This window comes from Oryzias latipes, chromosome 5 (assembly GCF_053564925.1).
Source record: "Oryzias latipes strain Hd-rR chromosome 5, Olatipes_Hd-rR_3.1".
Taxonomy (NCBI): domain Eukaryota; kingdom Metazoa; phylum Chordata; class Actinopteri; order Beloniformes; family Adrianichthyidae; genus Oryzias; species Oryzias latipes.
This window is the reverse complement of record NC_136241.1, coordinates 830,967-849,595: the sequence shown is the minus strand read 5'-3', so window position 1 is coordinate 849,595 and position 18,629 is coordinate 830,967.

Genomic DNA, 18,629 nt, shown 5'->3' with positions numbered 1-18,629 from the left:
TGTGTGCATGTGTGTGTGTTTTATGTTGGAGTGTGTATTTCGAGGGGGAGGGGTGTGTGTACTAAGGGGGGTGCAGTTAAAATTGGCGGGTAGGGCACTGAGGGGACATCTCCTGATTACTCACAGTGATGTCCCTTCACCCTCCCCACCAAGGGGCCCTAAATGTCTAAGGTGCGATTAAAATTGGCAGGTAGGGTACCAGGAGGACATCCGCTGCTTGCTGGCAGTGATGTCCAAGCACCCCCCCTACCAAGGGCCCTACATGTATAAGGTGCAAATAAAACCGAAAGAGGGGGGGCCCACTCCAAACGGCAACCATGGGAGGGGTACCACTGCCAAGTAGCTCCCCCCCCAAGGCGCATCGCAGGCTAAACCTCCCACCCCTTCACCCTAATGTAGTAGAGTGGTAGTTGGCCAGCCAATTCCCTCTGGTTGTTCTATTTGTTATAGTTTTAAAATATTGTAACGGTTTTTTGTGTGTGACTATTGACTGTTTTTGCAACTTAGCTGTCATGTGCCATTACGTGTTTAGCCAGTAGCTACTTACTTGGTTCCAAGTTTGTTGTGCTGACTGACAATAACCCATTATGTCATCTCAAAACTGCGAAGTTGGGTGCAATAGAGCAGAGGTGGATGGCCCAACTGTCAATTTTTGACTTTGAGGTTAAATATCGCCCTGGATGTGGTAATGCAGCAGCAGATGCCCTTTCAAGACAAGAGTTTGCAGGGGAGTCTGAAACAGATCCTGATTCCGACCTGGATGATTGTATTCCTCTGTGTAACCTGATCAGGGGAGGGTCACCACTAGAATTGGATGTGGTTGAAAAAGGTCTTGAGTGTTGCAGAATAAGGCAAATCCGTGCAATGGAGCTCGGGCCTGGTGGAACAAAAGAACAAGGCAACACTCCCACAGCTCAGTTAATGGAGTTTCAGAGAAATGACCTCACCCTCCAGGAGTTCAAAGTCTTTTGGGATAAAAAACGGAAACCAACACCAAAAGAGAGGGCAGGACTGTCAAAACCTGTAAAAAGGTTGTTGAAACAATGGAGTTTCATTCAGCAGCGAGAAGGCCTGTTCTACAGGGTAGTGTCAGAGCCTTGCCATGGAGAAGTATGGCAGTTGCTCCTCCCTTCTTGTCTCAAGGACCAGGTTCTTGAGAGTGTTCATAATAATATGGGCCATCAAGGTAGAGAACGGACTGTCAAACTGTTAAAGGACAGATGTTTCTGGGTTGGCCTCTATGAAGATGTGGATAAATGGATCAGTAACTGTGAAAGATGTCTTTTGTCAAAAATGCCCCAGCCAAAGATCAATGCACCAGTAAAGGCATTCATGGCATCTCGACCGTTGGAGGTGATTGCTGTTGATTTCACCGTCTTGGAACCAGCTTCAGATGGCCGTGAAAACGTTTTGGTTGTGACTGATGTTTTTACAAAGTTTACACAGGCCTTTCCCACAAAGGATCAGAAAGCTGACACCACAGCCAAAATTCTTTTAAGAGAGTGGTTTATGAAGTATGGTGTGCCTCAAAGACTGCATTCTGACCAAGGAAGAAATTTTGAAAGTCAGATCATTGCAGAACTGTGCAAGTTGTATGGTGTGAAAAAAATCCAGGACTACCCCTTACAGGCCACAAGGAAATGCTCAGTGTGAAAGATACAACCGAACACTTCATGATTTACTGAGAACACTGCCACCAGAGAAAAAACGGCGATGGACAGAGTTCCTGCCGGAGGTCGTGCATGCTTATAATGTCACCCCTCATTCCACAACGGGTTATTCACCTTATTTCCTCCTTTTTGGAGTTGAGCCCTACCTTCCTGTTGACGCACTACTAGGAAGTGAGCATGTGACCGACCACAAACAGGACTGGTTGTCCATTCACCGTGAAAGGCTTAAACAGGCTCATGTGAGGGCGAAAGAATACACAGAGCAAAAAGCAGCTGAAAGAATTTCTTACCTTAACAAGAAGGTATATTGTCCCGCGATAAACACTGGTCAGTTAGTGCTGTTGCGCCACCGACCTTTGGGAAGACACAAAATTCAAGATGCTTGGGGGCCAACTGTTTATAAGGTAGTGGACATACAAGGCACAACGCACACGGTGGAACCTGTTGAGGGAGGTCCCACTAAACGGATTCATAGGTCAGAGTTGAGACCTTGTGTGCCGCCGGCGCCCAAACCCAGAACCAGGAAAGAGTGGCAAAGCTGTCTTCAGCCAGGGTTTGAAAATGAACCAAGGGTCCAAGATCCTGAATTTGTTGTAGAGGATATCTACCCTCTCCCTCGCTTCAGCCAGCCACAGGAATGTGCTGATATAGAGGGGTCAGCTTCTGTTGTTTCAGAAAATCCAGATGAAAGTCATTCAAGAAGATCTGAATGGGTTGACTTTCTTGTGGAGAACAATGAGTCGCTTGCCATGAACCGGGTGCCAGAACCGGAGCTGAGACAGAGTGATAGTGTGGATGCTAATGCCAGCCCAGCACCAATTCCTGCCATTAGGAAAAGCAAGCGAACAACTGCAGGGTCTCATTCGAACCCTTTTCATTTGCCAAAGTCAGCCTGTAATGCTATTACAGTGAGTACGGACATGATAGCGCAGGTATTAACTAGTTTGGGAACAGCGTTGTATGAGAAAGCATTGCAAGGTGCATTTGATTCTGTTGAGGTTGTGTAGTCATTGTGGGCACTGACTATTTGCAGGGGAGAATGTAGTAGAGTGGTAGTTGGCCAGCCAATTCCCTCTGGTTGTTCTATTTGTTATAGTTTTAAAATATTGTAACGGTTTTTTGTGTGTGACTATTGACTGTTTTTGCAACTTAGCTGTCATGTGCCATTACGTGTTTAGCCAGTAGAGGGCAGTGTCGCGGGAGTCACCGTTGAACATTTATTTTGAAGAAACACAAGGCTTCCTGTCTTCCTGTTTTAGCGTTCTGACTCCGTTGTTTTTTCTGCATGAATGAAAAGCGCTTCAAGAAAGAAAGTTATCTGTGATGTTGTAAGAGAACGAGAGTCGTGGTATTGAGGGCACCATTACACCTGTGTACCGTGTGAGAGGGCGGCGCCATTTTCAGTGTTCCTAAATGTGAAGTACAGCTAAGAACTAGTCCACTGCCGTATTTTATTTGTTGCCATTTAAAAGTTTTGTATAAATCTTTTGACAAATCCAGTTGCCACAGAACCACCTGTTTTTTTTGTGTTGTCTAGAGAGCAAGTCTGGCATTTCTTATTTTTTTACAAGAATAAATTGCTGTATAAAACCCCAGTCATTGTGTCCTGTGAGGCAACATCATTTCTCCAGGCTACACTAATATGAGGTTATATGAGGAAGGGGGTAGGTTGGGGACAGCTGGTAGACTGTCCCCCCGGTGGTCAAACAGCCATCCCCCAGCCCCCCCCAGCATAGGGGCCAGGCCACCGCAGCCAAGGGACCCCATCCCGCAAGGCGCCGACACCCCAGGCCCAGCACCACCTACCCCACACAGAGAGAGAGGAGCCAGAAAGCGCCGTCCAAGATTGTCATACCCATGGGTTCAGAATGGAAGCCTCATCACCTCCATCGAATTTCAGTGAGATTGGACAAGGAATGTGCACGTGAGAGCAACTTTTGTGTGCATGGCGAGACGCCCATCTTGAGCGACCACACCCCCGCATTGAAAGTTATGGCTTTTTATCAGAGTAGACTTCAATGGGTTTTTAACAGGTGGACATCCTTTTGAGGTGTGTCGGCTAATCCTACTTGGAGCAGTGATGCTCCAAGTAAAACATGTCATTTCGGGGAGGCGAATGGGAACGCCTATGGAGTAGACGTGTTTTCACCGAGCTCTCCACTCTCTCCGAACATTCTTGCAATTTACAGATTTTTTTTACTAATTTTTTACAGCTGCAGCAGCGAGCTTTTTACTTTCTTTGTTAAAATGACAAAACCTAAAAACGAAAAATGGAAGAAGCCATTAAAACCTCCAGGAGTGGAGGCTAATCCACCTGAGCTAGCCGACCACGCCGAGCTAGCCTCTGACTCAGCTAGCGGACCGGACTGCCCGGACCCAGAGCCTACAGACGTCCTCTCAGCAATTCGGAGCATGAATAAGACAATGAATGAACGATTTAACAAGCTCGAGGCGTCATTTGCTGCAACCCAAGCATCTCTTGCGAATCTCGGGGCTCGGATACAAGAGGTTGAAGAGGCTAGCTCTGATCATGACCATCGCCTTTCACTGGCTGAGAAAACGCTCACCATGCTTCGCACAGAGAATGAGACTCTCCATCAGAAAATACAAGAGCTGGAAGCTCGCTCCAGACGACATAATATCAGAATCGTTGGCCTGGTGGAGAAGATCGAAAACGGGCGCGCAGCGGAATTTGTTTCCAAATTTCTACCTGAACTCCTGGGCGCGGATAACCTCAGCGGGCCAGTGGAAGTGGATCATGCTTTCCGTGTGGGCGCCCGCGTCCCTGCGGCGGATGGCCGCCCGCGCGCGATTCTGGTGCAAATTCGCCATCTTCACATAAAGGAAAAGATTCTACAACTTGCCCGTCAGAAATTCCCTCTTCGCTATAAGGATAAATCCATCCACATTTTTCCGGATTACCCAGGGAAGTTGAGGGATTATTAGGGCCCGAGCACTCCATGCTCGGGCCCTAATAATCCGAGTAAATACAATAGGGTCCTTGCACTACGTGCTCGGGCCCTAATGATAATCCTTACAGATACAATAGGGTCCTTGCACTCCGTGCTCGGGCCCTGATAAACATTCGAAAAACAATAGGGTCCTTGCACTACGTGCTCGGGCCCTAATGATAATCCTTACAGATACAATAGGGTCCTTGCACTCCGTGCTCGGGCCCTGATAAACATTCGAAAAACAATAGGGTCCTTGCACTACGTGCTCGGGCCCTAATGATAATCCTTACAGATACAATAGGGTCCTTGCACTCCGTGTTCGGGCCCTGATAAACATTCGAAAAACAATAGGGTCCTTGCACTACGTGCTCTGGCCCTAATAACAATAATAAACATTCGAAAAACAATAGGGTCCTTGCACTCCGTGCTCGGGCCCTAATAATAAACCTAACAGATACAATAGGGTCCTTGCACTCCGTGCTCGGGCCCTAATAATAAACATAACAGAAACAATAGGGTCCTTGCACTCCGTGCTCGGGCCCTAATAATAAACCTAACAGATACAATAGGGTCCTTGCACTACGTGCTCGGGCCCTAATAATAATAAACCTAACAGATACAATAGGGTCCTTGCACTCCGTGCTCGGACCCTAATAATAAACCTAACAGATACAATAGGGTCCTTGCACTCCGTGCTCGGGCCCTAATAATAAACCTAACAGATACAATAGGTTCCTTGCACTCCGTGCTCGGGCCCTAATAATAATAAACATTCGAATTTCAATAGGGTCCTTGCACTACGTGCTCGGGCCCTAATAATAATCCTTATAAATACAATAGGGTCCTTGCACTACGTGATCTGGAGATCTGCTCTTGGTCATCCATTCGTTTTTCTATTATATTCATCCTGTCAAAGTACTGCTCCTACAGAGCCCGGACCTCTTTCACCTCTCCGATAGCATCCAGAATTTGTCTGTGAACAATCTTCATAGCTTTGATCCCTTCCAGCACAAAATCAAGCATCTTCCTCAAGTCCTCATATTCCTCAGACACTAGTTTTTTTTCCGGTGGCATGTTTAGGAACTGCTTTTCTCAATATTCCCGCTTTTATGCTGTAAATAGGGTTGAGAAGTGTAGCTGCTCTATGCCTGCGTGGCGTCTTCTCCGAGAACCGGAGAAGAAGTGAGAAGAATTCTGTTAATCAACAACTCAAAAGTAAGTGCTGATTTTGAATGTTTAATTTTCAATACATTTTAATTTATTGTTACTTTTGAATGTTTCAAGTCATTTCAGTGAGTATTGTGGACTTTCTTTCGTTAACTGAGGGGTACCAACTATTTTGTTCACCACTGTATACACACACACACATACACACCCACACACACACACCTACACACACACACCTCTTCCTTTCCGAAATCCCACAACAATACATTAGGCACACCGCCTCTTGGGGCTCTCCGCTCATTTTGGAGAAAATGTAAGACTTTTAAAAGCACCTTATGGTCGTGAAAATACCGTACGTCTGAACAATCTTTTTTTCTGAAAAACCTTTAAATACGACAACGCCCAAAGGGTAACACTTTCCTTTACAGTACAGTACTTACAGTGTACTTAAGTGGTATTTACATGGTACTTATTGTGTAACTACTGGGTACTTTCAGGGGATTTACATGGTACTTTTTATGAGACTTACTGGGTACTTACATGGTACTACTTTATGTCTACTCTGTACTTACATGGTACTTACTGTGTATTTGTGTGGTAATATTTGGTTCATACCTACCTATGTGGTATTTATAATATACTTATTGGGTATTTACATATTGTGCAAAGGTGTCTTCTGTGGAACTTACCACATGTAAGAACAAGGTAAGTGCAAATAAAGTACCTTGACCTTTGGGTCTACACTCATTGTATGTTTCATGGTATTTACCATGAATTTACCACAGAAACTACCCCTTAAGTACAATGAAACTGGACTGTAAAAGAAAGTCAGCCCTATTTCCACTCAACTACATGGTACTTTCATTACTAAATACTGGGTATGTTCACGTGAGTATTACTTGGTACTTACCCCTTAAGTACAATGAAACTGGACTGTAAAAGAAAGTCAGCCTCCTCTGGAAGACCTCCTGTCTGGTCCCTGTACCCAAGAAGACCTCTCCATCTCACCCCAGGTACAAACAGCGGAGCTCCTTCTTTAGGAGGCTCAGACAGCTCCGCTCCAAAACTGCCCGGTACCAAAAATCATTCATACCCAATGCAATAACGCTGTAGAACAACTCTCAATGCAAAAGATAACCTTTGCACATTTTTTATTATCTATTTATTTATTTTTTTCTATTTTGCACATTTCTTTTGCACATCTTTTACCTGCACTGTTCTGTAAATAGCTTTTTAAATTATTCTACCGTGTTTGCATTTATGCTACATTTTCTTTGTTCTCGTTTTTTTATATAATTCTAAGTCTTTTTTCCCCCCTCTGCTGTCAGTTGCTATGGTGACAAACAAATTTCCCATGTGTGGGATCAGTAAAGTATTTCTGATTCTGATTGTCATGGGTAAGTAGATTGCATCATTTATGTTAGATATTAACTTGTAAATTTTGGAGGTGAGCTTTGGATTTTTAATATCAATGAAATGTGTTACTGTAAGGGGAAGGTCTAGGTCTATCTGGGTATGGCAGTATTTAGTGCTTATAACTGATTTAAATTGCTGATATTCTAGAAATGTGTCTAGGAAGACTCTCATTCATCCAGGTTGGTTCCATTGTAGTAGGTTTAGGGGATGTCATCTGGACTTGTTTTTTTAAAGTTAGAAGACGTTTCGCCTCTTATCCAAGAGGCTTTGTCAATTCTGAATTAGCTGGTCTAAGAGCTGGTATATATATGCAATGAGTTATATCACTAGAGGAGACACGGCCGCTTGGGAAGCCTGGCCGACGGTGGCGGAGCGCGACGCCATCTTGTTGAGGTCGACGACGCCCACATGACAATGATTTCTATTGTTTTTAGTGGTGTCTAGGTAGCTTTTATATACTATATTGTTACGGTCAGGTAGAGGAGAAAACCCAGACGCAGGCAGGAACAACTCAAACCAGATGGAATTCCAAAAGAAGGGCTTTAATGCCAGAGGGAAACACAAGCTTGAAGGCTCAAGAACAGAATACGCTCCGACACTGAGCACAGAAACAAACACACCTTAAATAGGCAGACAGAAAATCAACAGAGATGCAGGACAGCTGAGCAGGAGTCAGGCCTACACATAACATAACCCCCCCCCCCGCTAAGACCGGCTACCAGACGGACGAGGGCGAGGCTGATCAGGGTAGTCACGATGGAAGCGAGAGATGAGGGACGGATCAACGATGTAACGGCCAGGGATCCACTGACGATCCGCCAGTCCATACCCCTCCCAATCGACCAAGTACTGCAGGCCCCGACCCACCCGTCTGGAAGCGAGGAGGGACTTGACCGTATAAACTGGATCACCATCCATGATACGAGGGCCAGGAGGAGAAGCTGGAGCAGGCTGTAGGGGAGAGTCCCTGGCAGGCTTAATCTTGCTAACGTGGAACACCTGGTGGATCCTCAGGGAGCGAGGCAGTTCCAGCTCCACAGCCACAGGATTGATGACCTTGGAGATGGTGTAGGGACCGATGTAGCGGGGTTGCAGCTTTCTGGACCTTCCCTTCAAAGGAACATTGGCTGAGGAGAGCCATACTCTGTCCCCCACCTTGTACTCCGGAGCTGCGGACCTCCGACGATTGGCTACAGCCGTGAACCGCTCCTGGTTCTGCAGAAGCTTCAGCCTATACCTGCTCCAGGTGCGACGACAGCGTCTCAAAAAGGCAGCGGGACCAGAAGAGGCAGCCAATTGTCCCTGGTGGGGAAACAAAGGAGGTTGATAACCATAGGCAGCTTGGAATGGGGAGTATCCGGAAGTGTTGATTAGGGAGTTGTGGGAATACTCAGCCCATGGGAGCTGAGACGACCAGGTTCTGGGGTTCTTGCTGCACAAGGCTCGAAGTGTTGTCTCCAAATCCTGGTTGTACCGCTCTACCTGGCCGTTAGTCTGAGGATGGAAACCAGAACTCAGACAGACCTTGATCCCGAGGAGGCAGCAAAACTCCCTCCAGAAGGCAGCAACGAATTGAGGCCCACGATCTGAGGTGATGTTCTGAGGAAGACCGTGCAGGCGGAACAAATGCTGGGAACCTAGTACCGCTAGTTCCTTTGCAGATGGGAGTTTCCTCAGAGGTATGGCATGCACTAGTTTGGAGAAACGGTCAATGAGGGTGAGTATGACTGTTTTACCTCTGGAGTTGGGTAGACCGGTGACAAAGTCCATGGCTACGTGGGACCAAGGTCTAGACGGCACAGGTAGAGGGTGGAGTAAACCAGCAGGCGGGGTCCTTGGGATCTTGACACTGGCACAAACAGGACAAGCCGCCACAAAAGCCCTAATGTCGGAGGACATAGAGGGCCACCAAAAACGCTGGGCCACAAGAAAGCCGGTCCTGGTCACACCGGGATGACAAGCCAGTCTGGAGGAGTGCCCCCACTTTAGGACCAAGGTGCGCAGAGAAGGAGGAACAAACAGGCATCCATCTGGACAGCCAGCTGGTACAGTGGCGGGGTCAGAAACAGCCGCCTTAACCCTCCGCTCCAGAGACCAGCGTGTGGTGTCCAACACCAGGTGGGAAGGGATGATGGTGGTGGGAACAGCAGGAGACCCAGACTCCTCCTCCTGCTGGAACTGGCGTGAGAGAGCGTCCGGCTTGAGGTTCCTGCTGCCAGGACGGTAGGACAGACAGAAATTGAACCTGTCAAAGAAGAGGGCCCACCTCGCTTGACGAGGGTTAAGACGCTTGGCCGTCCTGATATACTCCAAGTTCTTATGATCAGTCCAGACCAAGAACGGCTGCGCAGCCCCCTCCAACCAATGACGCCACTCCTCCAAAGCCAGTTTTACTGCCAGGAGTTCTCTGTTCCCTATGTCGTAGTTTATGTTATGTGTAGGCCTGACTCCTGCTCAGCTGTCCTGCATCTCTGTTGATTTTCTGTCTGCCTATTTAAGGTGTGTTTGTTTCTGTGCTCAGGGTCGGAGCGTAATGTTACGGTCAGGTAGAGGAGAAAACCCAGACGCAGGCAGGAACAACTCAAACCAGATGGAATTCCAAAAGAAGGGCTTTAATGCCAGAGGGAAACACAAGCTTGAAGGTTCAAGAACAGAATACGCTCTGACACTGAGCACAGAAACAAACACACCTTAAATAGGCAGACAGAAAATCAACAGAGATGCAGGACAGCTGAGCAGGAGTCAGGCCTACACATAACACTATATATATTTTTACATTTATATATATTTATACATATATGTAAATATATTATATTTATATATATATAATATATACATAGATACATCATTTGTTGTTGTTAAAGAAGAGAAACAGGCAGCCTTAAAAGCTCAAACTTTAATGGAAATGCATTGTTGCAGGACTTCTTACGAAGAAAAAAATAATTTCAAAGAGTTTTTAAAAATAATTTCTAAACATTTAGAAGTTTTAGACCTCTTTGACATGTAACTTAAATTATTTAGAAAAACCCCAACAATGAGTCAATAATAATAACAATAATAATAACAAATCAATAGTAAGTCAATACAAACAATAAATAAATAATAAGTCAATAAATAATAATAATAATAATAAGTCTATTAATAATAATAATAATAATAATAATAAATATTCAAAAGAAGTCCAAAAGTGAACAATAGATTTACCCTAAAACAGCAACAACTACAACAATAAAGAAAAACAATAGATTTATACTGATTCATGTGATCAATTTGGTATAACACAGATGGAATGGTGTCGGGTTTCAAGCAAACAGTCTGGCCTCTTATCAAACTGTGTTTCCACAAATGTTCTGAACATATCCAGACTGTATTGCTAGTCGGTACCACAGTTATCCATCTGGATTTGATCTTTTTATTGCTAAGATCCACTTTTTCCTTAAGTCTGAATCCATTGGAAACCTGTAAGTGTCATGTGTGGGGGGTGGCTCGAGAGCCGGTTGGACCCAGAAGCAGAGGCGGAGGCACGAGGATCAGGGACTAGGGGGTTTAATACAAGAAAACAAACAAAAAGCGCTGCAGAGCAGGTTCACAAAACAAAAACAAAAACTTACTTGGCGAGGCATGAAACGTGGACGAGGCAAGAGACAGGACCATGGACTTGACAGGACATGAACACCATAACAGAGGTAATGAACCAGCACAGGAGGAAGGCAAAGACAAGACTTAAATACAGACAGGGCAGACAAGACACAGGTGGACACGATCAGGGCTGAAGGGGACCAAAGAAAGTAAAACTCAAGAAACAAGACAAGACAGGACCTTTCAAAATAAAACAGGAAACAGAAAACAAGACAGAACAAGAACTAAGACGAAAAACAAGACAACAAACTCAAAACCATGACAGTACCCCCCCCCTCAAGGAACCGCTCCGAGGTTCCAAAAAGACACTTGAGGGGGGGATGCCCGGAGGACAAACTTCGACGGGCAACATAGTTCAGGGAGGCCAGGCTTGGCACATCCGTGAGGCAGAGAAGAGTCCGGAGGACGGCCGGGGGGCCGAGCGGTCCGGCGAGGCAGGTCCGGCGGATGGCCGGGATCCCGAGCGGTCCGGCGAGGCAGGTCCGGAGGAAGGCCGGGGGGCCGAGCGGTCCGGCGAGGTAGGTCCGGAGGACGGCTGGGGGGCCGAGCGGTCCGGCGAGGCAGGTCCGGAGGACGGCTGGGGGGCCGAGGCGTGGAGGCGTCGTCAGGCATGGAGTCGTCAGGCATGGAGTCGTCAGGCATGGAGTCGTCAGGCATGGAGTCGTCAGGCATGGAGTCGTCAGGCTTGGAGTCGTCAGGCATGGAGGAGTCAGGCATGGAGGAGTCAGGCATGGAGGAGTCAGGTAATGCTCAGATAGCACAGAGAAGAAGGAATGAAAGAATGAAGGGTCATCTACATTGGGGGCGTACACATTAGCTAAACATAGCTGCATATTTTTAGTGTAAAGAGTGACTATTATAAATCTTCCTTCTGGGTCTATGACTTTGTTGGCCTCTGTGAATTTAACTTCCTTATTTATCAGAATTGCTACTCCTGTCTGTATAGAATTATAATAATATACGTCTGGAATATCTACTGTGGCGAGAATATTCACTGATGAACTAGACATGTGAGTTTCTTGAAGAAACGCAAAATCAGTTTTGAGATCTTTTAATTTGGTCAATATTTTCAGTCTCTTCTCTCTGGTTCCAGCTCCGTGCACATTCCAAGTAACTAACCTTAGGGTGGACATGCTGCTGTTTAGATGAATGTTAGAAACTGTATGTTATTGATTGAGGCAAAAATGAGTATATATGTACACATAATGGTGTGCTTAATGTAGCCATGAGGCTTTATGTGTAAAGTACAGTGCATGTGATGTAATGCTGGACATGTTGAGTATCTGAGTGTTGTGCAGATCAGTACTATTGTAGAGTGTCTGAGTTATGTGGCAGCTTAGGTGAGGGGAAGGGACTAGTGTGTGAAAAACGAAAAAAGAAAAAAGGGAAAGGAGTGCAGAGGGGGAGATCATTAAGAAAACAGGGAGGGTAAAAATAGGACAAACCTATTAGAAACAGGTTTGCAATTGCTGAGGAGACTGGTGGTGATATTATCTAAAGTGGAAAACCTTTATGCCCTGTGAGTTATGCCCAATGTGTCACATATAAGCATAAACTCACACCTGTGCAGAGAGTGTAAAGGGTGTGGATACATATCTGATTTAGAAGAGCCAGGGAGTGACGTTTGGGTCGCGGTGGAGCTGTCCGTTCACGTAGAGCCGGTCCACAGAGATGACAGCGCGGGCCCCTTCACTCAGAAACTTCCTTCTGATGGGGAACAGGAGCCTACGGCGATCCACGATTTCTTTGGGGAACTGATCATCCATTCTGAAGTCGGTCCCCCGGAGCTCCCTGCCACGGCGCTTCACCTCTTCCTTCTCCTCGTGGAGCACGAACTTGGCCACGATGGGTCTGGGTCTGCGATTCCACGGTCTCGCTGCTCCCATGCGATGCACACGGTGAAAGTTTATGGTTTTAACTTTTTTCCTCTGGAAGCTTTAGCTGGGTTTGAATAAAGCTTTCAATTTTTTCCTCTGCGTTTTCTTCTGGCGTTTCTGGTATTTCCATGACCACCAGGTTATCTCTCATGGATCTTGATTGAAGATCCATATGGACTCTTTGATCTTATTTTCCTCAGAGAGTCGGCTCATTCCATCAGAGAGAGAACTTACCGACTCTCTCAGCGCTGAGTTCTCCGCGGTCAGGGTTTCCACTTGCTTTTGGGAAAATTCTAAAGCGTCCTTGATTTCTTGAAATTCCCGGTGTAGAACCTCCAGGAGGGAGAGACGGCTGTCGAAGCTGGATAGCTTAGCATCAATGCTAAGAAGCATATCCCACGCGTTGGATTCGAACTTCGTCTTCCGTGGAGAGGCTCCCGGTGATTCTTCTGGACGGCTCCGCTTGGTGGGGGCAGCTGGCTTGCCTGACTGAGGGGTTTTTCCCATATCGAAATGCTCGAATTGCTCATCGATATGGCGTGTCAGGCTGTTCAGGTCCTCCTCGCTGCTGCTGCTGCTCTCCGGTCGGTCGGAATTTACCGTCGGTAAATCCGGGGGGGGGGGGGGGGGGGGGGGGGGGGGTTACACTGGGACGGTGTGTTTATTCCAAAAAAGAAAAAATAAGGGGGGGAGAAAAAGATATACCGCTTGTTTTAGTTTCCCAGGATTACATCATTTTATTTTCCACCAGGTCTCAAACAGATCCGCGTCACAGCTTCATACCATCCCGGAATTTTCTGTAATGTTCTGAATCAGACCAATTCATTGACTGTACTACAAGCAACAGAGAAATGGCAGACGGTTCTGGGTGTAATTATTGATGAGGATACATGGAATGTTATTTGGAACCAGTCAAAACAAATATCCGTTTGTAATCATGCTAGGCTCTTACTGTGACGAGGAACCAAGGAGGAACCCAGGTGCAGGAAAGACACACAACTAAATAACTCGAAAGGGCTTTTAATGCCAAGAGCAAAGCTAGAGAAGCCAGCAAACCACAACGCTGCGACAATGACAGAGGGTTCAGAGCAACTTAAGAAGGGCACAAATCAGGAGCATATGAGAACCAGCTGTGAACACCTGAGAGCAGGGAGGGGAGGAGGGGCCTCCAGGAGGAGTGCAGCTGAGCAGCAGGAGGCTTTCCTTGACACTTACAATATAAAATTATTCACAGACTGCAAATCTCTCCAAACAGAAGACATCAGATGAACCCTCAAATATCACCAATGTGCTTAAAATGTAAATCAGCACTGGGAACTTATTCTCACTGTATTGGGTTCTTCCCTAAAATTTTATCATATTGGAGAGACATTTTGGAGGACATGGAAAAAATATTTGGGACAGCCCTTGTCCTGAATCCAGTCTCGTTGCTTCTGGGTTATAGGGACGATAAAGTCATCTCTACGTCTGGCAGATTGTATGACATCTTAACATATGGCGCACGTAAAAATATTTTTCTGTCATGGATCAATGACAAACCTCCATCCAAAGCAAACTGGCAGAGACTTATCATTGAACTCTTTCCTCTGGAGTACTTGACCTGTCTACTGCTTCCATACTAAACAACGTGATTGTGGACTAACTTTATATTTGTTATTGCTGCTTGTTTTGTTTATTTTTATCTGCATTGGTATGGAACTTTAATTTGGAATACACTTTTGCAACACTGTACATGATTCTGGACCAATGTTGTGCTGAGAAATGTTTGTGTTTGTTAAAAACTATGCTTAAAAAACGATACAAAATACTTTTAAAAAAAAGTAATGGCTGATTTTGATTATTTAATTTTCAATAAATTTTAATTTATTGTTACTTTTGAACATTTCAAGTCATTTCAGTGAGCATTGTGGACTTTCTTTCTTTAATTGAGGGGTACAAACAATTTTGTCTACCACTGTGTATAGGGAAAGTGGAAAAGAAAGGGGAAAAGTGTGTGTGTGTGTTTGTGGGGGGGAGGGGGTTTAGAATAAAAATTAAAAAAAGACAGAAGGGGAGAAAGTGAGGGGATGCAAGTGCCGAGTTGCTAATTTGAATAGATTATTTTAAGCTGTGAAACATTTTTGCTAGATCTGCTGGAAAGACAAATATTACATCCAAACATGAAATTCTGACACTAAGATAAGTTACCTGTCCATCAATACACTGTGGGTTAGGAGGAGAGATGAAGCAGATAGGGAGCAGTGTGACAGTGTGCACGTGGAGGTGGAGTTGCATGCACGCTGCCAAAGTGCACCACGTGATCATAAGGGGAACCAGATCCTCCCCAGCCCAACCAGCCAGACCAGGAGAAAAGGGCACCAGGAACACCCCCAATGACGGGACCCACGCAGCCCGGGTGGGGGGACCACCCATCCACTCAGCCAGGTGCAGAGGAGGCCCCCCTACAGGGGCCCCTCCGGCACCGGGAGGCATAGTTGAGCCCTGCGTCAGGAACCCCAGGCCACAGGACAGGCATGCTCTGCCGTACCGGACGGCAGCCATTGGGGCCACTGGGTGCCGGACACGGAGACGGGGACCAAGGATGGAGCCAGGACCCATAGGGCCCGAGGCCACCCACCACCCAGCTGGATCCTCGTCTCCGCAGGCCAGCCCTGGCGCCAGACCCAAGCAGTCCAAAGATACCGACGCAACCACAGCTCCACCCCTACCTCCGCACACTACACTACCCTCTACAGCCCCCTCAGCCACACGTGGGAAATTTGTTCATCACCATAGCAAATGACAGCATTGTAAACATAAGAGAAAAAAATAATAATATAAAAACAAAAGTAACATAAATGTAAACAATAAGGTGGTAAAAAGGTTAAAAGATGTGCAACAAAAAACAAAAAGTGCAAAGGTTATCTGTTGCATTGTGAGTTATTGTACAGGGTTATTGTGCTGGGTATGAAGGATTTCCGGTGCTGGACAGTTTTGGAGCGGAGCTGTTTGTCCAGCACAGGGTGGAGAGGATGGTCTGGGTTGTCCAAGATGGATAAGAGCTTGTTCAGTGACCTCCTCTTCATCACCTTTTCAAACGTTTCTAGTTTGCAGCCAATGACAGAACCCGCCTTTCTGATCAGCTTGTTCAGTCCGATGGCGCCACTGACTGCAATGCTGCTTCCCCAGCAGACCACAGAGGAGAACAAAGTGCTGGCCACCACAGACTGGGAGAAGATCTCCAGCATCTTGCTGCACACATTAAAGGACCTCAGCTTCCTTAGGAAGTAGTGTCTGCTGCAGGCCTTCTTGTACACAGCAGTACTGTGGCTCCTCCAGCTCAGTCTGCTGTTTATAGTCACTCCCAGATATTTTTCCTCCTCCACCACTTCCACATCCCTGCCCAGGATGCAGAGAGGCTGCAAGACTGTCTCCTTCCTTCTGAAGTCAGTCACCATCTCCCTGGTCTTGTCCACATTGAGCACCAGGTGATTCTCTCCAGCCCACTCAACAGATCCGTTCACCAGCCTCCTGTACTCTTCCTCCTCTCCATTGCTTATACACCCACCAACCACAGAGTCATCAGAGAATTTCTGTAAGAAGCTTTTCGAGGCCTATATGAAAGCCTTGGCTCTAATCAGCTCAAAAAGGGAGGAGGAAACCCAGAGATGAGAAGACAGAGCACCCAGAGATTATGATCCTGGGGGGCCGGCAAGATGGCGGTTTGTTTTTATCGAGCTCCGAGCACCTAACTTTTTTATTGAGCTTTTTTGAAGCAGCAAGATTTTGCTTTTTCTTGAAAACGATCGGGGAACGTTCTGGATTGTACTTTTTGGATACTTTTTACAAATTCCCACCATTCAAAATGCCCAAACCTCCTAAAAGAAGCGAATCTTCAAAAGACAAACAAAGCTCCGCTAGCTTGTTGTTAGCCGACGAGCACGACTACTCCGGCAGCAGCATGGACATTCCCGTGACTTCGGAGGAGGAATTTCCTTCACTCCCAGTGACCCCAAGTAAGCCTCCTCTTGCTAAAAAGCCTACTATGCCCTGGTCCATGAAGTCAGATGAAGCAGTCAATATGCTCGCCGAACTAATCAACTCAAGAAGCGATGCTCTTGAAAAAATGGTTGAAACTGTCCGTTCCGAAACTAAACTCATAAATGACAAAGTTGAGGTCATGGAAAAACGTGTGGAAAAAAATGAGGAATTTACATCGAGATGCTTGGCCCGGGTTGCAGATATGGAAGCTTATGGTCGTCGATGGAATCTGAGGCTCTACGGTCTTACTGAGGCTGAAAAGGAAAACGTGCGCGAGGAGGTGATAAACATTTGCCAGCATGTTCTGCCCCAGAAAAAGAAAAGTTTCACGATGCTGTTGATGTCGCTCATCAATCGGCAGAAGCTGTGGCCGAAAATCAAGAAAGCACGCGAGGAGGGAAAGGCGGCTTACTTCGTGGGAGGCCGTGGATTTATTAATGGATCAGAAGTTCACCCATGAAAATAGAAAGGGAAGAAAAAAGGAAAAATAAATAAATACGAGACTTTTTTTGATTTTTTTTTCTTTGTTTTCCCAACCATGTGAGGAGTCCAGTGTGTTCTCCTCTGCATTCTCAGGAACTTTCCCCCCTCTCGAATCCCTTTTCAATTCTATATTTGAGATGATTCCCTCTTGTTTTTTTTTTTGGGGGGGGGGGGGTGCAAAGGGAGGGGGAAAAAGGGGCAGAAAGGGAAGGAAAGTGGAGGTTAAAAAAAAAAAAGTTCTCTTTTTCGTACTAAAGCTGCTAAGATTTTATTTTGGTGCTGTTCTCGATATTGCACTGTTTGTTAAATAACTTTATAGTTTTTATAAAACAAAATCTTTTTTCTGTGTGTTGTTTATTGTTCTAGTTAATCTGTTTACTCTATCTTTTGTTTCTTTTAATGCCAGGGGGCTAAGCAACAATGTTAAACGCAAAGCTTTATTTCTTTTTGCTAAGCAGTTTCATTCAGATCTCTGTTTTTTACAGGAGTCTCATTCAATATCTGATGATGCCAAATTCTGGAAGTGTCAGTGGGGTCATTCTTTATGGTTTTCACACGGTAAAGAGTGATTAGCCGGGGTAACAACTCTAAAAAATAGGTTTAGTGGGGATATTTTACTTACTGAAAGTGATCCATCAGGTCATTATATTTGCCAAATACTACAATGTGATGATAATATTGTTATTTCAGCCAATATTTATGGATACAACACTGTCAAAGAAAATGATCAACTTCTTTTCTCTATAGAAAACATATTGTTAAAATGGTTAGAAAAATTTCCAAATGCTATCATATTGTTGGGGGGTGACTTCAATAATGTCCCAGATAATAATGCAGATAGGTGGCCTCCTCGTGGGCAGGATGGAAGCAACACCAAGCTAAAGAATTTTATGGAGAAATTTGACCTCCATGATATATGGAGAAGGAAAAACCCTGATGTCAAATGCTTTACATGGAGGAACAAAACGGGTACAAGTCAGTCCAGAATTGACTTTTGGTTGGTCTCAAAAAGTGTTGCCATAGATCAGATTGATGTAAACATTTGCCCCACTCCTCTTACAGATCACAAAGCCATAGTTATTATGATAAGGTTTACCACCTCTAAGTCTTATGCCACTCATTCAGCTTATTGGAAACTTAATAGCTCTATTTTATTGGATGACACTGTTAAAAAACTAATCAAAAGAGAAATAGCACATTTTTGGTCTAAAGCTAAAATAGAAAAGAAATATGGTGTATACTGGGAGCTTTTTAAATTTGAAATAAGTAAATATCTCAGAAAAGTAAGTAGTGATAAAGCTAAAAGTAGAAGAGCACATGAAGCAAATTTCATTTAAAAAATAACTCACTTGTGTCAAAATACTGCTGACACACTATCAGATGAAGATAAACTCCAACTCTCT